Source organism: Coregonus clupeaformis, chromosome 40 (genome assembly GCF_020615455.1).
Source record: "Coregonus clupeaformis isolate EN_2021a chromosome 40, ASM2061545v1, whole genome shotgun sequence".
Lineage (NCBI taxonomy): Eukaryota > Metazoa > Chordata > Actinopteri > Salmoniformes > Salmonidae > Coregonus > Coregonus clupeaformis.
Genome location: NC_059231.1, coordinates 7695125 through 7715214, shown reverse-complemented (window position 1 = coordinate 7715214; position 20090 = coordinate 7695125). Strand labels below are relative to the sequence as shown.

The window sequence follows — 20090 nt, the reverse complement described above, 5'->3', positions numbered from 1 at the left end:
CAGTAGAGAACAGAACAGAGCAGTAGAGAACAGAGCAGAGCAGTAGAGAACAGAGCAGAGCAGTAGAGAACAGAGCAGAGCAGTAGAGAACAGAACAGAACAGTAGAGAACAGAGCAGAGCAGAGCAGTAGAGAACAGAGCAGAGCAGTAGAGAACAGAACAGAACAGTAGAGAACAGAACAGAGCAGAGCAGTAGAGAACAGAACAGAACAGAACAGAACAGAACAGAGCAGTAGAGAACAGAACAGAGCAGTAGAGAACAGAACAGAGCAGTAGAGAACAGAACAGAGCAGAGCAGAACAGAACCGAGCAGAGCAGTAGAGAACAGAACAGAGCAGAGCAGTAGAGAACAGAACAGAGCAGAGCAGAACAGAACAGAGCAGAGCAGTAGAGAACAGAACAGAACAGAACAGTAGAGAACAGAACAGAACAGTAGAGAACAGAACAGAGCAATAGAGAACAGAACAGAACAGAACAGTAGAGAACAGAACAGAACAGAGCAGTAGAGAACAGAACAGAACAGAGCAGTAGAGAACAGAACAGAACAGAGCAGTAGAGAACAGAACAGAACAGAGCAGTAGAGAACAGAACAGAACAGTAGAGAACAGTAGAGAACAGAACAGAGCAGAGCAGTAGAGAACAGAACAGAGCAGAGCAGTAGAGAACAGAACAGAGCAGAGCAGAACAGAACAGAGCAGAGCAGTAGAGAACAGAACAGAGCAATAGAGAACAGAAGAGAACAGAACAGATAAGAAGAGAACAGAACAGAACAGTAGATAACAGAACAGAACAGAGCAGTAGAGAACAGAACAGAGCAGTAGAGAACAGAACAGAGCAGTAGAGATCAGAACAGAGCAGTAGAGATCAGAACAGAGCAGTAGAGAACAGAACAGAACAGTAGAGAACAGTAGAGAACAGAACAGAGCAGAGCGGTAGAGAACAGAACAGAACAGAGCAGTAGAGAACAGAACAGAACAGAGCAGTAGAGAACAGAACAGAGCAGTAGAGAACAGAACAGAACAGTAGAGAACAGTAGAGAACAGAACAGAGCAGAGCAGTAGAGAACAGAACAGAGCAGAGCAGTAGAGAACAGTAGAGAACAGAACAGAGCAGAGCAGTAGAGAACAGAACAGAGCAGAGCAGAACAGAACAGAGCAGAGCAGTAGAGAACAGAACAGAGCAATAGAGAACAGAAGAGAACAGAACAGATAAGAAAAGAACAGAACAGAACAGTAGATAACAGAACAGAACAGAGCAGTAGAGAACAGAACAGAGCAGTAGAGAACAGAACAGAGCAGTAGAGATCAGAACAGAGCAGTAGAGATCAGAACAGAGCAGAGCAGTAGAGAACAGTAGAGAACAGAACAGAGCAGTAGAGAACAGAACAGAACAGAACAGAACAGAGCAGTAGAGAACAGAACAGAACAGTAGAGAACAGAACAGAACAGAGCAGTAGATAACAGAACAGAACAGTAGAGAGCAGTAGAGAACAGAACAGAGCAGAGCAGAACAGAACAGAACGGAGCAGTACAGAACAGAACAGAGCAGTAGAGAACAGAGCAGAACAGTAGAGAGCAGTAGAGAACAGAACAGAGCAGAGCAGAACAGAACAGAGCAGAGCAGTAGAGAACAGAACAGAGCAGAGCAGTAGAGAACAGAACAGAGCAATAGAGAACAGAAGAGAACAGAACAGTTAAGAAGAGAACAGAACAGAACAGTAGAGAACAGAACAGAACAGAGCAGTAGAGAACAGAACAGAGCAGTAGAGAACAGAACAGAACAGAACAGTAGAGAACAGAACAGAACAGAGCAGTAGAGAACAGAACAGAGCAGTAGAGAACAGAACAGAGCAGAGCAGTAGAGAACAGAACAGAGCAGTAGAGAACAGAACAGAACAGAGCAGTAGTGAACAGAACAGAACAGAGCAGTAGAGAACAGAACAGAGCAGAGCAGTAGATAACAGAACAGAACAGAGCAGTAGTGAACAGAACAGAACAGAGCAGTAGAGAACAGAACAGAACAGAGCAGTAGAGAACAGAACAGAACAGAGCAGTAGAGAACAGAACAGAACAGAGCAGTAGAGAACAGAACAGAACAGAGCAGTAGAGAACAGAACAGAACAGAGCAGTAGAGAACAGAACAGAACAGAGCAGAAGAGAACAGAACAGAACAGAGCAATAGAGAACAGAACAGAACAGTAGAGAACAGAACAGAACAGAGCAGTAGATAACAGAGCAGAGCAGAACAGAACAGAACAGAACAGAGCAGTACAGAACAGAGCAGAACAGTAGAGAACAGAACAGAGCAGTAGAGAACAGAACAGAACAGAGCAGTAGATAACAGAGCAGAACAGAACAGAACAGAACAGAGCAGTAGAGAACAGAGCAGAGCAGAACAGTAGAGAACAGAACAGAACAGAGCAGTAGAGAACAGAACAGAACAGAACAGAGCAGTAGAGAACAGAACACAACAGAACAGAGCAGTAGAGAACAGAGCAGAACAGTAGAGAACAGAACAGAACAGAGCAGTAGAGAACAGAACAGAGCAGTAGAGAACAGAACAGAACAGAGCAGTAGAGAACAGAACAGAACAGTAGAGAACAGAACAGAACAGAGCAGTAGTGAACAGAACAGAACAGAACAGAACAGGATAGAACAGAGCAGTAGAGAACAGAACAGAACAGAGCAGTAGAGAACAGAACAGGATAGAACAGAGCAGTAGAGAACAGAACAGAACAGAGCAGTCGAGAACAGAACAGAACAGAGCAGTAGAAAACAGAACAGAACAGAGCAGTAGAAAACAGTACAGAACAGAGCAGTAGAGAACAGAACAGACCAGTAGAGAACAGAACAGAACAGACCAGTAGAGAACAGAACAGACCAGTAGAGAACAGAACAGAACAGAGCAGTAGAGAACAGAACAGACCAGTAGAGAACAGAACAGAACAGAGCAGTAGAGAACAGAACAGAGCAGTAGAGAACAGAACAGACCAGTAGAGAACAGAACAGAACAGAGCAGTAGAGAACAGAACAGACCAGTAGAGAACAGAACAGAACAGAGCAGTAGAGAACAGAACAGAGCAGTAGAGAACAGAACAGACCAGTAGAGAACAGAACAGAACAGAGCAGTAGAGAACAGAACAGAACAGAGCAGTAGAAAACAGAACAGAACAGAGCAGTAGAGAACAGAACAGACCAGTAGAGAACAGAACAGAACAGAACAGAGCAGTAGAGAACAGAACAGAGCAGTAGAGAACAGAACAGAACAGAGCAGTAGAGAACAGAACAGAACAGAGCAGTAGAGAACAGAACAGAACAGAGCAGTAGAGAACAGAACAGACCAGAGCAGTAGAGAACAGAACAGAACAGAGCAGTAGAGAACAGAACAGAACAGAGCAGTAGAGAACAGAACAGAACAGAGCAGTAGAGAACAGAACAGAGCAGTAGAGAACAGAACAGAACAGAGCAGTAGAGAACAGAACAGAACAGAGCAGTAGAGAACAGAACAGAACAGAGCAGTAGAGAACAGAACAGAACAGAGCAGAAGAGAACAGAACAGAACAGAACAGAGCAGTAGAGAACAGAACAGAACAGTAGAGAACAGAACAGAACAGAGCAGTAGATAACAGAGCAGAGCAGAACAGAACAGAACGGAGCAGTACAGAACAGAGCAGAACAGTAGAGAACAGAACAGAACAGAGCAGTAGAGAACAGAACAGAGCAGTACAGAACAGAGCAGAACAGTAGAGAACAGAACAGAGCAGTAGAGAACAGAACACAACAGAACAGAGCAGTAGAGAACAGAGCAGAACAGTAGAGAACAGAACAGAACAGAGCAGTAGAGAACAGAACAGAGCAGTAGAGAACAGAACAGAACAGAGCAGTAGAGAACAGAACAGAACAGTAGAGAACAGAACAGAACAGTAGAGAACAGAACAGGATAGAACAGAGCAGTAGAGAACAGAACAGAACAGAGCAGTAGAGAACAGAACAGGATAGAACAGAGCAGTAGAGAACAGAGCAGTCGAGAACAGAACAGAATAGAGCAGTAGAAAACAGAACAGAACAGAGCAGTAGAAAACAGTACAGAACAGAGCAGTAGAGAACAGAACAGACCAGTAGAGAACAGAACAGAACAGAGCAGTAGAGAACAGAACAGGATAGAACAGAGCAGTAGAGAACAGAACAGAACAGAGCAGTCGAGAACAGAACAGAACAGAGCAGTAGAAAACAGAACAGAACAGAGCAGTAGAAAACAGTACAGAACAGAGCAGTAGAGAACAGAACAGACCAGTAGAGAACAGAACAGAACAGACCAGTAGAGAACAGAACAGACCAGTAGAGAACAGAACAGAACAGAGCAGTAGAGAACAGAACAGACCAGTAGAGAACAGAGCAGAACAGAGCAGTAGAGAACAGAACAGAGCAGTAGAGAACAGAACAGACCAGTAGAGAACAGAACAGAGCAGTAGAGAACAGAACAGACCAGTAGAGAACAGAACAGAACAGAGCAGTAGAGAACAGAACAGAACAGAGCAGTAGAAAACAGAACAGAACAGAGCAGTAGAGAACAGAACAGACCAGTAGAGAACAGAACAGAACAGAGCAGTAGAGAACAGAACAGAGCAGTAGAGAACAGAACAGAGCAGAGCAGTAGAGAACAGAACAGAGCAGTAGAGAGCAGAACAGAGCAGTAGAGAACAGAACAGACCAGTAGAGAACAGAGCAGAACAGAGCAGTAGAGAACAGAACAGACCAGTAGAGAACAGAGCAGAACAGAGCAGTAGAGAACAGAACAGAGCAGTAGAGAACAGAACAGAGCAGTAGAGAACAGAACAGAACAGAGCAGTAGAGAACAGAACAGACCAGTAGAGAACAGAACAGAACAGAGCAGTAGAGAACAGAACAGAACAGAGCAGTAGAAAACAGAACAGAACAGAGCAGTAGAGAACAGAACAGACCAGTAGAGAACAGAACAGAACAGAGCAGTAGAGAACAGAACAGAGCAGTAGAGAACAGAACAGAGCAGAGCAGTAGAGAACAGAACAGAGCAGTAGAGAGCAGAACAGAGCAGTAGAGAACAGAACAGAACAGAGCAGTAGAGAACAGAACAGAACAGAGCAGTAGAGAACAGAACAGACCAGAGCAGTAGAGAACAGAACAGAACAGAGCAGTAGAGAACAGAACAGACCAGAGCAGTAGAGAACAGAACAGACCAGATCAGTAGTGAACAGAACAGCGGTGGTGACAGAGGCTCCAGTATCCCAGCAGTGACAAGAAGACAAACCCCCACACACACAAAATCATACTGTACTCAGTATACTTACAGTCATACTGTACTCAGTATACTCACAATCATACTGTACTCAGTATACTTACAATCATACTGTACTCAGTATACTCACAATCATACTGTACTCAGTATACTCACAATCATACTGTACTCAGTATACTTACAATCATACTGTACTCAGTATACTTACAATCATACTGTACTCAGTATACTCACAAGCATACTGTACTCAGTATACTTACAATCATACTGTACTCAGTATACTCACAATCATACTGTACTCAGTATACTCACAATCATACTGTACTCAGTATACTTACAGTCATACTGTACTCAGTATACTTACAATCATACTGTACTCAGTATACTCACAATCATACTGTACTCAGTATACTTACAATCATACTGTACTCAGTATACTCACAATCATACTGTACTCAGTATACTTACAATCATACTGTACTCAGTATACTTACAATCATACTGTACTCAGTATACTTACAATCATACTGTACTCAGTATACTCACAATCATACTGTACTCAGTATACTTACAATCATACTGTACTAAGTATACTCACAATCATACTGTACTCAGTATACTTACAATCATACTGTACTCAGTATATTTTACATTTTTAGTCATTTTGCAGACGCTCTTATCCAGAGCGATTTACAGTTAGTGAGTGCATAATTTTTTTTTTTCTCATACTGGCCCCCCGTGGGAATTCAACCCACAACCCTGGCGTTGCAAGCGCCATGCTCTACCAACTGAGCTACACGGGGCCCACACAATCATACTGTACTCAGTATACTTACAATCATACTGTACTCAGTATACTTACAATCATACTGTACTCAGTATACACACAATCATACTGTACTCAGTACACTAACAATTATACTGTACTCAGTATACTTACAATCATACTGTACTCAGTATACTCACAATCATACTGTACTCAGTATACTCACAATCATACTGTACTCAGTATACTTACAATCATACTGTACTCAGTATACACACAATCATACTGTACTCAGTACACTAACAATCATACTGTACTCAGTATACTCACAATCATACTGTACTCAGTATACACACAATCATACTGTACTCAGTATACTCACAATCATACTGTACTCAGTATACACACAATCATACTGTACAGTGAGACCATAGAAATAGAATGAATAGAACAGTTTTGGAAGCTCTAACCATGGTCATTTGACTGGTAAACTCATAGTCCACCCATTATGCCATCATTGACTAGAATGGGGAAGCTAGTTCTATTGATTATATTTCTATGGTGAGACACACAACCAAACTGTCTCTGTGAGGTAGAACCCCATTTCAAGCTCAGGAGGTCCATGATTGGATCATTGGGCCAAATCTATTTTAATCGGAATAGTTATCAGGGGTGAAGAACGCTGCCGAATGCTGGTTGGTTGTCTGGCTGGAGCAGGCCTGGATGATGACAGGGAAGTGTACATCCTATGACAGTCAGATAGCGATAGTGAGATTACAAATGCAGTCCTCACAGAGGATGGTCAGCCTGGTTAGGACTGACTCAGAGAGGACTGACTCAGAGAGGACTGGCTACCAGCTCCCAGGCTCTATACAACCACTAGTGTGTGTTAGTGTTTACTATCCAGGAGTAGCACCACACCACAACAACAAACCTCCAGCCATCCACTCCCAGGAGGAGCACCACACCACACCACAAACCTCCAGCCATCCACTCCCAGGAGGAGCACCACACCACAACAACAAACCTCCAGTCATCCACTCACAGAAGGAGCACAACACCACAACAACAAACCTCCAGCCATCCACTCCCAGGAGGAGCACCACACCACAACAACAAACCTCCAGTCATCCACTCCCAGGAGGAGCACCACACCACAACAACAAACCTCCAGCCATCCACTCCCAGGAGGAGCACCACACCACAACAATAAACCTCCAGCCATCCACTCCCAGGAGGAGCACCACACCACAACAACAAACCTCCAGTCATCCACTCCCAGGAGGAGCACCACACCACAACAACATACCTCCAGCCATCCACTCCCAGGAGGAGCACTACACCACAACAATAAACCTCCAGCCATCCACTCCCAGGAGGAGCACCACACCACAACAACAAACCTCCAGCCATCCACTCCCAGGAGGAGCACCACACCACAACAACAAACCTCCAGCCATCCACTCCCAGGAGGAGCACCACACCACAACAACATACCTCCAGCCATCCACTCCCAGGAGGAGCACCACACCACAACAACAAACCTCCAGCCATCCACTCCCAGGAGGAGCACCACACCACAACAACAAACCTCCAGTCATCCACTCCCAGGAGGAGCACCACACCACAACAACATACCTCCAGCCATCCACTCCCAGGAGGAGCACCACACCACAACAACAAACCTCCAGCCATCCACTCCCAGGAGGAGCACTACACCACAACAATAAACCTCCAGCCATCCACTCCCAGGAGGAGCACCACACCACAACAACAAACCTCCAGCCATCCACTCCCAGGAGGAGCACCACACCACAACAACATACCTCCAGCCATCCACTCCCAGGAGGAGCACCACACCACAACAACAAACCTCCAGCCATCCACTCCCAGGAGGAGCACCACACCACAACAACAAACCTCCAGCCATCCACTCCCAGGAGGAGCACCACACCACAACAACAAACCTCCAGCCATCCACTCCCAGGAGGAGCACCACACCACAACAACAAACCTCCAGCCATCCACTCCCAGGAGGAGCACCACACCACAACAACAAACCTCCAGCCATCAACAGATCAGATAGACACAGGGGAACCAGAGAGTGATCGGCTGCGTGGCAGTGTCCCTGTGTAGCCTAGCCTACCTGGTCATCATAAACACCATTGATTATAGGATAGCGTGCAGTTCCTCTTCTGGCTAACAGGACTGTTAAGCTATCATACTTACAGAATTACAGAGTATACAGAATTACTGAATATAGCCTAGGGGGGTAAGTGAGAATGACAAGGATGTTACTGTGAGAGAGAGAGACAGAGAGAGAGAGACAGGGAGAGAGAGACAGTGAGAGAGAGAGAGAGAGAGAGAGAGAATGAGAGAGAGAGAGAGAGAGAAGGGGGATCAGGGATGTTAGAGATGGGCTGAGATAGATTACTGTGTGGAGGGAGCAGAGAGGAGAGGAGAGGAGAGGAGAGGAGAGGAGAGGAGAGGAGAGGAGAGGAGAGGAGAGGAGAGGAGAGGAGAGGAGAGGAGAGGAGAGGAGAGGAGAGGAGAGGGGGATACGCTGCCTGCTGTTCAGAGCAGAGCTGCACATGGTGGCTGCTCTGTTCTTTTCTCTTGTTGTTGTTGAGGTGAAAGGGCACGGTGATACACTGGGTCATAATGGATTGGACAGGGACAATGGTGACAGAAATCCTTCCTCTCCCCTTCACAAAGCATGCACGAGCATGAGTATACACACACATACACACTTATTATGTTATATATATATATATATATTTAGTATTATATTGTAGTATTGTAATGATGTATTGATGTTGATTGTTTTCTGCCCAGGGACTACAGATTAAAATGAGCTATCTAGCTAAATCTGGTGCAATGACACGTTGTACATGGTCTCTGACAAATAAACAAATACAATAAAATAAAAAAACATATGTACACACACAACTCAACATATACAGTGGGGAAAAAAAGTATTTAGTCAGCCACCAATTGTGCAAGTTCTCCCACTTAAAAAGATGAGAGAGGCCTGTAATTTTCATCATAGGTACACGTCAACTATGACAGACAAATTGAGGAAAAAACATTGAGAAAATCACATTGTAGGATTTTTTATGAATTTATTTGCAAATTATGGTGGAAAATAAGTATTTGGTCACCTACAAACAAGCAAGATTTCTGGCTCTCACAGACCTGTAACTTCTTCTTTAAGAGGCTCCTCTGTCCTCCACTCGTTACCTGTATTAATGGCACCTGTTTGAACTTGTTATCAGTATAAAAGACACCTGTCCACAACCTCAAACAGTCACACTCCAAACTCCACTATGGCCAAGACCAAAGAGCTGTCAAAGGACACCAGAAACAAAATCGTAGACCTGCACCAGGCTGGGAAGACTGAATCTGCAATAGGTAAGCAGCTTGGTTTGAAGAAATCAACTGTGGGAGCAATTATTAGGAAATGGAAGACATACAAGACCACTGAGAATCTCCCTCGATCTGGGGCTCCACGCAAAATCTCACCCCGTGGGGTCAAAATGATCACAAGAACGGTGAGCAAAAATCCCAGAACCACACGGGGGGACCTAGTGAATGACCTGCAGAGAGCTGGGACCAAAGTAACAAAGCCTACCATCAGTAACACACTACGCCGCCAGGGACACAAATCCTGCAGTGCCAGACGTGTCCCCCTGCTTAAGCCAGTACATGTCCAGGCCCGTCTGAAGTTTACTAGAGTGCATTTGGATGATCCAGAAGAGGATTGGGAGAATGTCATATGTCATATGGTCAGATGAAACCAAAATAGAACTTGTCGTGTTTGGAGGACAAAGAATGCTGAGTTGTATCCAAAGAACACCATACCTACTGTGAAGCATGGGGGTGGAAACATCATGCTTTGGGGCTGTTTTTCTGCAAAGGGACCAGGACGACTGATCCGTGTAAAGGAAAGAATGAATGGGGCCATGTATCGTGTGATTTTGAGTGAAAACCTCCTTCCATCAGCAAGGGCATTGAAGATGAAACGTGGCTGGGTCTTTCAGCATGACAATGATCCCAGATACACCGCCCGGGCAACGAAGGAGTGGCTTCGTAAGAAGCATTTCAAGGTCCTGGAGTGACCTAGCCAGTCTCCAGATCTCAACCCCATAGAAAATCTTTGGAGGGAGTTGAAAGTCTGTGTTGCCCAGCGACAGCCCCAAAACATCACTGCTCTAGAGGAGATCTGCATGGAGGAATGGGCCAAAATACCAGCAACAGTGTGTGAAAACCTTGTGAAGACTTACAGAAAACGTTTGACCTGTGTCATTGCCAACAAAGGGTATATAACAAAGTATTGAGAAACTTTTGTTATTGACCAAATACTTATTTTCCACCATAATTTGCAAATAAATTCATTAAAAATCCTACAATGTGATTTTCTGGATTTTCTTTCCTCATTTTGTCTGTCATAGTTGACGTGTACCTATGATGAAAATTACAGGCCTCTCTCATCTTTTTAAGTGGGAGAACTTGCACAATTGGTGGCTGACTAAATACTTTTTTTCCCCACTGTAGCACTCACACTGCTCAGAGATCAAACTAAAATCACATAGGGTCGTCTTATAAAAGGCATCCAGATCAGAGGACATCGTAACATCATTCAGACAGAAGCCACAGTGTCCCCAGCTATACACAGCTGACCTCTGACCCCAACACAGCTGACCCCAACTCCCCAACACAGCTGACCTCAACTCCCAACACAGCTAAATCCTGACTCCGACACAGCTCACCTCAACTCCCAACATAGCTGACCCCTGACCCCAACACAGCTGACCTCTGACCCCAACACAGCTGACCTCTGACCCCAACACAGCTGACCTCAACTCCCAACACAGCTAAATCCTGACTCCGACACAGCTCACCTCAACTCCCAACATAGCTGACCCCTGACCCCAACACAGCTGACCTCAACTCCCAACACAGCTAAATCCTGACTCCGACACAGCTCACCTCAACTCCCAACATAGCTGACCCCTGACCCCAACACAGCTGACCCCTGACCCCAACACAGCTGACCCCTGACCCCAACACAGCTGACCCCTGACCCCAACACAGCTGACCTCTGACCCCAACACAGCTGACCCCTGACCCCAACACAGCTGACCCCTGACCCCAACACAGCTGAACCCTGACCCCAACACAGCTGACCTCTGACCCCAACACAGCTGACCCCTGACCCCAACACAGCTGACCTCAACGCCCAACATAGCTGACCCCTGACCCCAACACAGCTGTCCACAACTCCCCAACACAGATGACCCCTGACCCCAACACAGCTGACCCCTGACCCCAACACAGCTGACCCCTGACCCCAACACAGCTGACCTCTGACCCCAACACAGCTGACCCCTGACCCCAACACAGCTGACCCCTGACCCCAACACAGCTGACCCCAACTCCCCAACACAGTTGACCCCTGTCTGAAAGATGTAGGTCTACACGTCAACATATAGGAGATAGGGTCTGAAAGATGTAGGCCTACACGTCAACATATAGGAGATAGGGTCTGATAGATGTAGGTCTACATGTCAACATATAGGAGATAGGGTCTGAAAGATGTAGGCCTACACGTCAACATATAGGAGATAGGGTCTGATAGATGTAGGCCTACACGTCAACATATAGGAGATAGGGTCTGAAAGATGTAGGCCTACACGTCAACATATAGGAGATAGGGTCTGAAAGATGTAGGCCTACACGTCAACATATAGGAGATAGGGTCTGATAGATGTAGGCCTACACGTCAACATATAGGAGATAGGGTCTGAAAGATGTAGGCCTACACGTCAACATATAGGAGATAGGGTCTGATAGATGTAGGTCTACATGTCAACATATAGGAGATAGGGTCTGAAAGATGTAGGCCTACACGTCAACATATAGGAGATAGGGTCTGAAAGATGTAGGTCTACATGTCAACATATAGGAGATAGGGTCTGAAAGATGTAGGCCTACACGTCAACATATAGGAGATAGGGTCTGATAGATGTAGGTCTACATGTCAACATATAGGAGATAGGGTCTGAAAGATGTAGGCCTACACGTCAACATATAGGAGATAGGAAATGATAGATGTAGAACTACATGTCAACATATAGGAGATAGGGTCTGATAGATGTAGGTCTACATGTCAACATATAGGAGATAGGGTCTGATAGATGTAGGTCTACATGTCAACATATAGGAGATAGGGTCTGATAGATGTAGGTCTACATGTCAACATATAGGAGATAGGGTCTGATAGATGTAGGTCTACACGTCAACATATAGGAGATAGGGTCTGATAGATGTAGGTCTACATGTCAACATATAGGAGATAGAATGACATCACATCCATCCCCTCAGAACCACATCCATCACATCCATCCCCTCAGAACCACATCCATCACATCCATCCCCTCAGAACCACATCCATCACATCCATCCCCTCTGAACCACATCCATCACATCCATCCCCTCAGAACCACATCCATCCCCTCAGAACCACATCCATCCCCTCTGAAAATAAAGTTCCCCACTTTGTGAAACTCATATATTTAACAGTATTTATTTATTTATCAAGACATTATCAATGGTGAGTGTAAAGTTAATTACTTTGTGAGTTCATCAATAGTTAATTCAATCAATAGTTACTTTTCCGCGTCAACATCACTGCGCGCCATCATGACTCTCAAAAGCCATGACAGCCGCAGTTTACTTGTGAAGCTAACATTAGCCCCGCCCTAAAACCCCTATTCAAATTCGACACAAACCTTAAAATAGGTATGTAATGAGACATTATATAAACCCTTGATAGTGTTTTAATTACATTTTAGATTAAATAAGTCTGTTTTCAACTAATCAACTGCAGAGCTGCCAACTCTCATGCATTGGCTGTGAGACACGCATTTGACCCTCTTCTCACGCCTCTTATATCTCACACATTGGAAAGTACTGCTTTTATTTGTCTAATTAGTCCATTGTATAGTGCGTAAACTTTTCAACTGTGTTCCAAATCGTTTTGAAATCGGAGACAAAAGTTGAACTTTTTGGAAGGTGTGTGTCCCATTACATCTGATGTAAAAGTAACACCGCATTTCAGAAAAAGAACATCATACCAACAGTAAAATATGGTGGTGGTAGTGTGATGGTCTGGGCCTGTTTTGCTGCTTCAGGACCTGGAAGACTTGCTGTGATAAATGGAACCATGAATTCTGCTGTCTACCAAAAAATCCTGAAGGAGAATGTCCGTGACCTCAAGCTGAAGCGAACTTGGGTTCTGCAGCAGGACAATGATCCGAAACACACCAGCAAGTCCACCTCTGAATGGCTGAAGAAAAACAAAATGAAGACTTTGGAGTGGCCTAGTCAAAGTCCTGACCTGAATCCTATTGAGATGCTGTGGCATGACCTTAAAAAGGCAGTTCATGCTCGAAAACCCTCCAATGTGGCTGAATTACAACAATTCTGCAAAGATGAGTGGGCCAAAATTCCTCCACAGCGCTGTAAAAGACTCATTGCAAGTTATCGCAAACGCTTGATTGCAGTTGTTGCTGCTAAGGGTGGCCCAACCAGTTATTAGGTTGTAGGGGGCAAACCCTTTTCCACACAGGGCCATGTGGGTTTGGATTTAATAACAACCTTCATTTCAAAACTGCATGTTGTGTTTACTTGTGTTATCTTTGACTAATATTAAAATGTGTTTGATGATCTGAAACATTAAAGTGTGACAAACATGCAAACAAATAAGAAATCAGGAAGGGGGCAAACACTTTCTCACACCACCGTATGTCATCTAGTCTTCAGGAGATTCTATTATCTATTTCCTTTATTTAGTCTGATCAGTGGAACAATTCTCATTCTTAACAATGGGCTAAAATAAAGAGTAATTACTGTGGTTGTCAGCAAGGACGCTGCTATTATATTATGATTCACCTTACAGTGTGTTGTTTTTCCGCTTCTTCCTAGTGTTGCCAGTGGAATCACAGATTTGAAATCTGACATGCCTACTTGTGTCTTTGAAAATGAATTATATGAGGCTATGTATTTCTGCAGCCATTCATGGACAGTTTTGAATAATTCCTACATATAAGCATTGGATATTAAACTGCTCCAGGCCTCAAATATAATTTTGGACATTTTAGTATTGTGCACATGCTAGGCAGAGACGGCAGGGGGACTCACAACTCATAAACATCATATTTTGTCTATGTAGTCATAGACTGTTCTCTCTGCTACCGCACGGCAAGCGGTACCGGAGCGCCAAGTCTAGGTCCAAAAGGCTTCTCAAGAGCTTCTACCCCCAAGCCATAAGACTCCTGAACAGCTAATCATGGCTACCCGGACTATTTGCACTGCCCCCCCACCCCATCTTTTTACGCTGCTGCTACTCTGTTAATTATTTATGCATAGTCACTTTAACTCTACCCACATGTACATATTACCTCAACTACCTCAACTAGCCGGTGCCCTCCGCACATTGACTCTGCAACGGTACCCCCCTGTATATAGCCTCCCTACTGTTATTTTATTTTACTTCTGCTCTTTTTTTCTCACCACTTTTTTGTTGTTATTTTATTTTACTTTTTTATTAATAAATAAATGCATTGTTGGTTAAGGGCTGTAAGTAAGCATTTCACGGTAATGTCTACAGCTGTTGTATTCGGCACATGTGGCAAATAAAATTTGATTTTGGCAAATAAAAATTTGATTTGATTTGAGTAAGATGAAGGCAGGGATCTTAAACTAGCAGGCATAAACCACCTGAATATTGATATTCGTTAGATTTTTCTTGAAGGTTGGGTGATTTTGAGAAATTAATTGTTATAACAACAACATGTTCAAACACCCAGCACTTGGGAAACACGTTCTTCAAGCCCTATTTTAAAGAGATAGTTCACCAAAATTACAAAATACAAAATGTTTGTGTCCTTACCTTGAAAGTAGTCTATGGACAAGGAGACTGCAATCTATGATTTGGTTACCCACTGCTATCAGCCATTAAAATTAGTATTTCCTGTGCAGAGCATTCCCACTGAACTTCCCACTGTTTTCCCATTTGCTTGTCTCCCCATCTAATTTCATTACTTTAAATTTCATCCCCCAAAAATCTCTAAGTAACAAATTTGTGGACTTTTGAGTGTTCATTTAATGTTCAAAGCATTCTGAATACACCAGACCTGGATTTTTTTTCCCACCCCTTGTCATAGGCCTAAGCAATGTCAAAATACATAGAACTGCAGGAAATTAGCATTAAAACAGTAACATTTCAATTTTTCCACATTTTTGTTACATTACAGCCTTATTCTAAAATTGATTTAAACAAAAAAAAAATCCTCATCAATCTACACACAATACCCCATAATGACAAAGCGAAAACAGTTTTTTTTTTTTTTTGTGCAAATGTATTCTAAATAAAAAACTGAAATACCTTATTTACATAAGTATTCAGACCCTTTGCTATGAGACTCGAAATTGAGCTCAGATGCATCCTGTTTCCATTGATCATCCTTGAGATGGTTCTACAACTAGATTGGAGTCCACCTGTGGTAAATTCAATTGATTGGACATGATTTGGAAAGGCACACACCTGTCTATATAAGCTCCCACAGTTGACAGTGCATGTCAGAGCACAAACCAAGCCATGAGGTCGAAGGAATTGTCCGTAGAGCTCCGAGACAGGATTGTGTCGAGGCACAGATCTGGGAAAGGGTACCAAAACATATCTGCAGCATTGAAGGTCCCCAAGAACACAGTGGCCTCCGTCATTCTTAAATGGAAGAAGTTTGGAACCACCAAGACTCTTCCTAGAGCTGGCCGCCCGTCCAAACTGAGCAATCGGGGGAGAAGGGCCTTGGTCAGGGAGGTGACCAAGAGCCCGATGGTCACTCTGACAAAACTCCAGAGTTCCTCTGTGGAGATGGGAGAACCTTCCAGAAGGACAACCATCTCTGCAGAACTCCACCAATCAGGCCTTTATGGTAGAGTGGCCAGACGGAAGCCACTCCTCAGTAAAAGGCACATGACAGCCCGCTTGGAGTTTGCCAAAAGGCACCTAAAGGAATCTCAGACCATGAGAAACAAGATTCTCTGGTCTGATGAAACCAAGATTGAACTCTTTGGCCTGAATGCCAAGCGTCACATCTGGAGGAAACCTGGCACCATCCCTACGGTGAAGCATGGTGGTGGCAGCATCATGCTCTGGGGATGTTTTTCAGCGGTGGGGACTGGGAGACTAGTCAGGATCGAGGGAAAGATGAACGGAGCAAAGTACTGAGAGATCCTTGATGAAAACCTGCACCAGAGCGCTCAGGACCTCAGACTGGAGCGAAGGTTCACCTTCCAACAGGACAATGACCCTAAGCGCACAGCCAAGACAACGCAGGAGTGGCTTCGGGACAAGTCTCTGAATGTCCTTGAGTGGCCCAGCCAGAGCCCGGACTTGAACCCGATCGAACATCTCTGGAGAGACCTGAAAATTGCTGTGCAGTGACGCTCTCCATCCAACCTGACAGAGCTTGAGAGGATCTGCAGAGAAGAATGGGAGAAACTCCCCAAATACAGGTGTGCCAAGCTTGTAGCGTCATACCCAAGAAGACTCAAGGCTGTAATCGCTGCCAAAAGTGATTCAACAAATTACTGAGTAAAGGGTCTGAATACTTATATAAATGTAATATTTAATTTGTATTTTTTTTTAAACATTTGCAAATACATTTTTTTTTTTTTTTGCTGTGTCATTATGGGGGGGGGACAATTTAATAAATTTTAGAATAAGGCTGTAACGTAATAGAATGTGAAAAAGGTCAAGGGGTCTGAATACTTTCCAAATACTAGCCAATTTAGTATTACTTTTATTATTACATGTTTTACTTTTCTATTATTTCTCCATTTTCTTTCTCTCTGCATTATTGAGAAGGAAGGAAGGAAGCATTTCACTGTTAGTCTACACCTATTGTTTACGTATCATGTGACAAATACAATTTGGTTTGGTTTGCTCTGATCGTCACGTTTGAAGCCAGTCAGACAACACCACCCCTCATAGGTCCAGTCTTCACCAGTGTTGGGTATCCTCCTGCCATAGTTAAATACAGACAACACCACCCCTCATAGGTCCAGTCTTCACCAGTGTTGGGTATCCTCCTGCCATAGTTAAATACAGACAACACCACCCCTCATAGGTCCAGTCTTCACCAGTGTTGGGTATCCTCCTGCCATAGTTAAATACAGACAACACCACCCCTCATAGGTCCAGTCTTCACCAGTGTTGGGTATCCTCCTGCCATAGTTAAATACAGACAACACCACCCCTCATAGGTCCAGTCTTCACCACAGTGTGTGTGTGTGTGTGTGTGTGTGAGAGTGTGTGAGTGAGTGTCTTCCATCCTACATTAGGCTGATTGTTCTATGACCTGTAACTGCACCCTGCGGCTCAGTGCTCAGCAAACTGAATACCGACAGACAGACCTCTGTCACACGTAGACATTTACAGCACGTTCTCACTCAGCAGAATTAGGAAATACAATGCTACCCTCACAACGACAGCAAGACAGCACCCAGGCATCCAGCACTCTGCACCGGAACTCTAATCTCCATAGTTCAAGGCATGAAAATACTTTCTCTACTTGAGCCAAGACAGGTTGTCTGCCTTCTCATAAAACTACAGGATTCTTCCTCAGACATGTACAGTACAGCACATAAAAGTATATGACAATACTGTATATAAACTGGAGGTAAAAGACAATAACAATTGTACAACTCAAATAAAGCAGAACAGAGTTCTCATTAAAAACAAACTCATTATTTCTACAACAATATGTTCCCTATCGGAGTTCTGCCGGGACCAATAGAACTAGTCATAAAACCCATTCATTCATACATACAGTACAGCTCTCCTGTCTAGAGAAGCGTTGGGCTTTGTTCATCTTTGACTGCTCTCCTTTTTATCCTCAAATTATTATCTATTGGGCTACATAAAAATAAAAAATAAAGAATAATTCATTATATAATATATAATGTGAAATTGGGCATTCTCATACTTTCTATACTCAGACTACTGTTCTGCGTCCTATAGCCTACTCAGAATACTGTTCTGCGACCTAAAGCCTACTCAGACTACTGTTCTGCGTCCTATAGCCTACTCAGAATACTGTTCTGCGTCCTATAGCCTACTCAGACTACTGTTCTGCGTCCTATAGCCTACTCAGACTACTGTTCTGCGTCCTATAGCCTACTCAGACTACTGTTCTGCGTCCTATAGCCTACTCAGACTACTGTTCTGCGTCCTATAGCCTACTCAGAATACTGTTCTGCGTCCTATAGCCTACTCAGAATACTGTTCTGCGTCCTATAGCCTACTCAGAATACTGTTCTGCGTCCTATAGCCTACTCAGAATACTGTTCTGCGTCCTATAGCCTACTCAGAATACTGTTCTGCGTCCTATAGCCTACTCAGAATACTGTTCTGCGTCCTATAGCCTACTCAGAATACTGTTCTGCGACCTAAAGCCTACTCAGAATACTGTTCTGCGACCTAAAGCCTACTCAGACTACTGTTCTGCGTCCTATAGCCTACTCAGAATACTGTTCTGCGTCCTATAGCCTACTCAGAATACTGTTCTGCGACCTAAAGTAGAACAAATGTACAGTGGATGTGTACCTATAACGAATAGGATATAATGTACAGTGGATGGGTACCTATAACGAATAGGATACAGAATAAATGTATAAATCTGCAACATTGTCATGTTTTCCCAATAACATGCATCTTAACGTCCAGTTAGTTACATAATAAGCCGTTTAGCAGCATAGCAGCCACCCTCTCATTGAGGATGACTGACCGGCGTCCACAAAGAGAGCGATGTAAAAACAAAGCCAGAAAACAACCCTACAGCTCCGTATATACTTAATAACAACGTTGTAACACAATGCAATTCAACGATTAATTATATTTTCAGAAATAATATGCAAAATAAAATGCTCAAACAAAATCTCGTCTATTTTGTTCCCAGACTGCACAGCTCGCCTGCGGTTTGATGCCAGGCGACAGCAGCACCGGATAGATAAGACTATCCAGAAAGAAAGACACGTCTTGGCACTAATAACACCCGGAACAAAATGTTGCCTCAAACAACATGCATAACTTTAAAGGGTATACGTCTACTTTCACATGTAATGTATTTCATTATTTCGTAACAACTGCAAGGAACCGTACCGTTTTCAATTCGCTCTGACCGTCCGCCTGTTCTTCGCTCGGTCCAACTATTTACTGTAATCCAATGGTTTAATCCAAATCTGGTGAGCTGTAACGTCACATCCGTGTTTTATGAATCGCAGAGAAGCGGCTCATTCGGAGTAATACGTAACTTCATACGTAACTTCATACGTAATTTTATACGTAACTGCATACGTGGAGTGTCTCTGACAGTGGGCGTGTCAACATAAGTGGGCGTGTCAACAGCAGTGGGTGTATTTCAAGCGAATCAGTTAATTGGGCAGGTTTGTTGTCACTCAAGACCGTTTTGCGTGGCCGCTTATTAAACTGTGTTTCAAACTTTCAGGTAGTCTTCTTCATGGTCTTGTTTTAGCAGAGATGACGGTAAGGAATTTCAGTTAGGCGAAACATTTAGCCATTCACTTTGAGCTGTGTCTTTGGTGTATGTATACTGTTGATAAAACAAGTTTACTGGAGAACGGAGACCAAGTAGAGACTTTCGGACAAGGTGGATAATTGTATAATATGAGGCAGTTTATTCAGAGGTAAAGATATCTGTAAATAGCGTGCACGGACCCGTTCGTCAACCTCGTAGGGAGATATCTGAGAGAGCGAGCCCCTAAACATTGTGTGCTGACATTTTATACAATAAAATAAAGTAGGTTGATTCTAGTAGTTCTGATCTTCTGATTGGTCCTGATGAGTTGGTCGAGGTCACTTCCATTGCATTGGCTCTGAGTCGGGTTCTCTGTCTTCAGATGTTCAGCCTAAGAGAAGGGGGTTTTTGTGTGTGTGTGCTTAACAATGATGATGTGTGTGTGT

General features: G+C 43.8%; 1 protein-coding gene across 1 annotated transcript in view; it reads right to left on the bottom strand.

The window, feature by feature from the left end:
* The window catches only part of LOC123482893 (mitogen-activated protein kinase kinase kinase 13-A-like), an 82824-nt gene extending 63504 nt beyond the window's left edge, over positions 1-19320 (bottom strand). Inside the window, exon 1 of the mRNA XM_045212013.1 lies at positions 19269-19320. The gene's annotated coding sequence lies outside the window, so the exon portion shown is untranslated. The remainder of the gene's footprint in view (positions 1-19268) is intronic.
* Between the last annotated feature and the right edge of the window lie 770 nt (positions 19321-20090).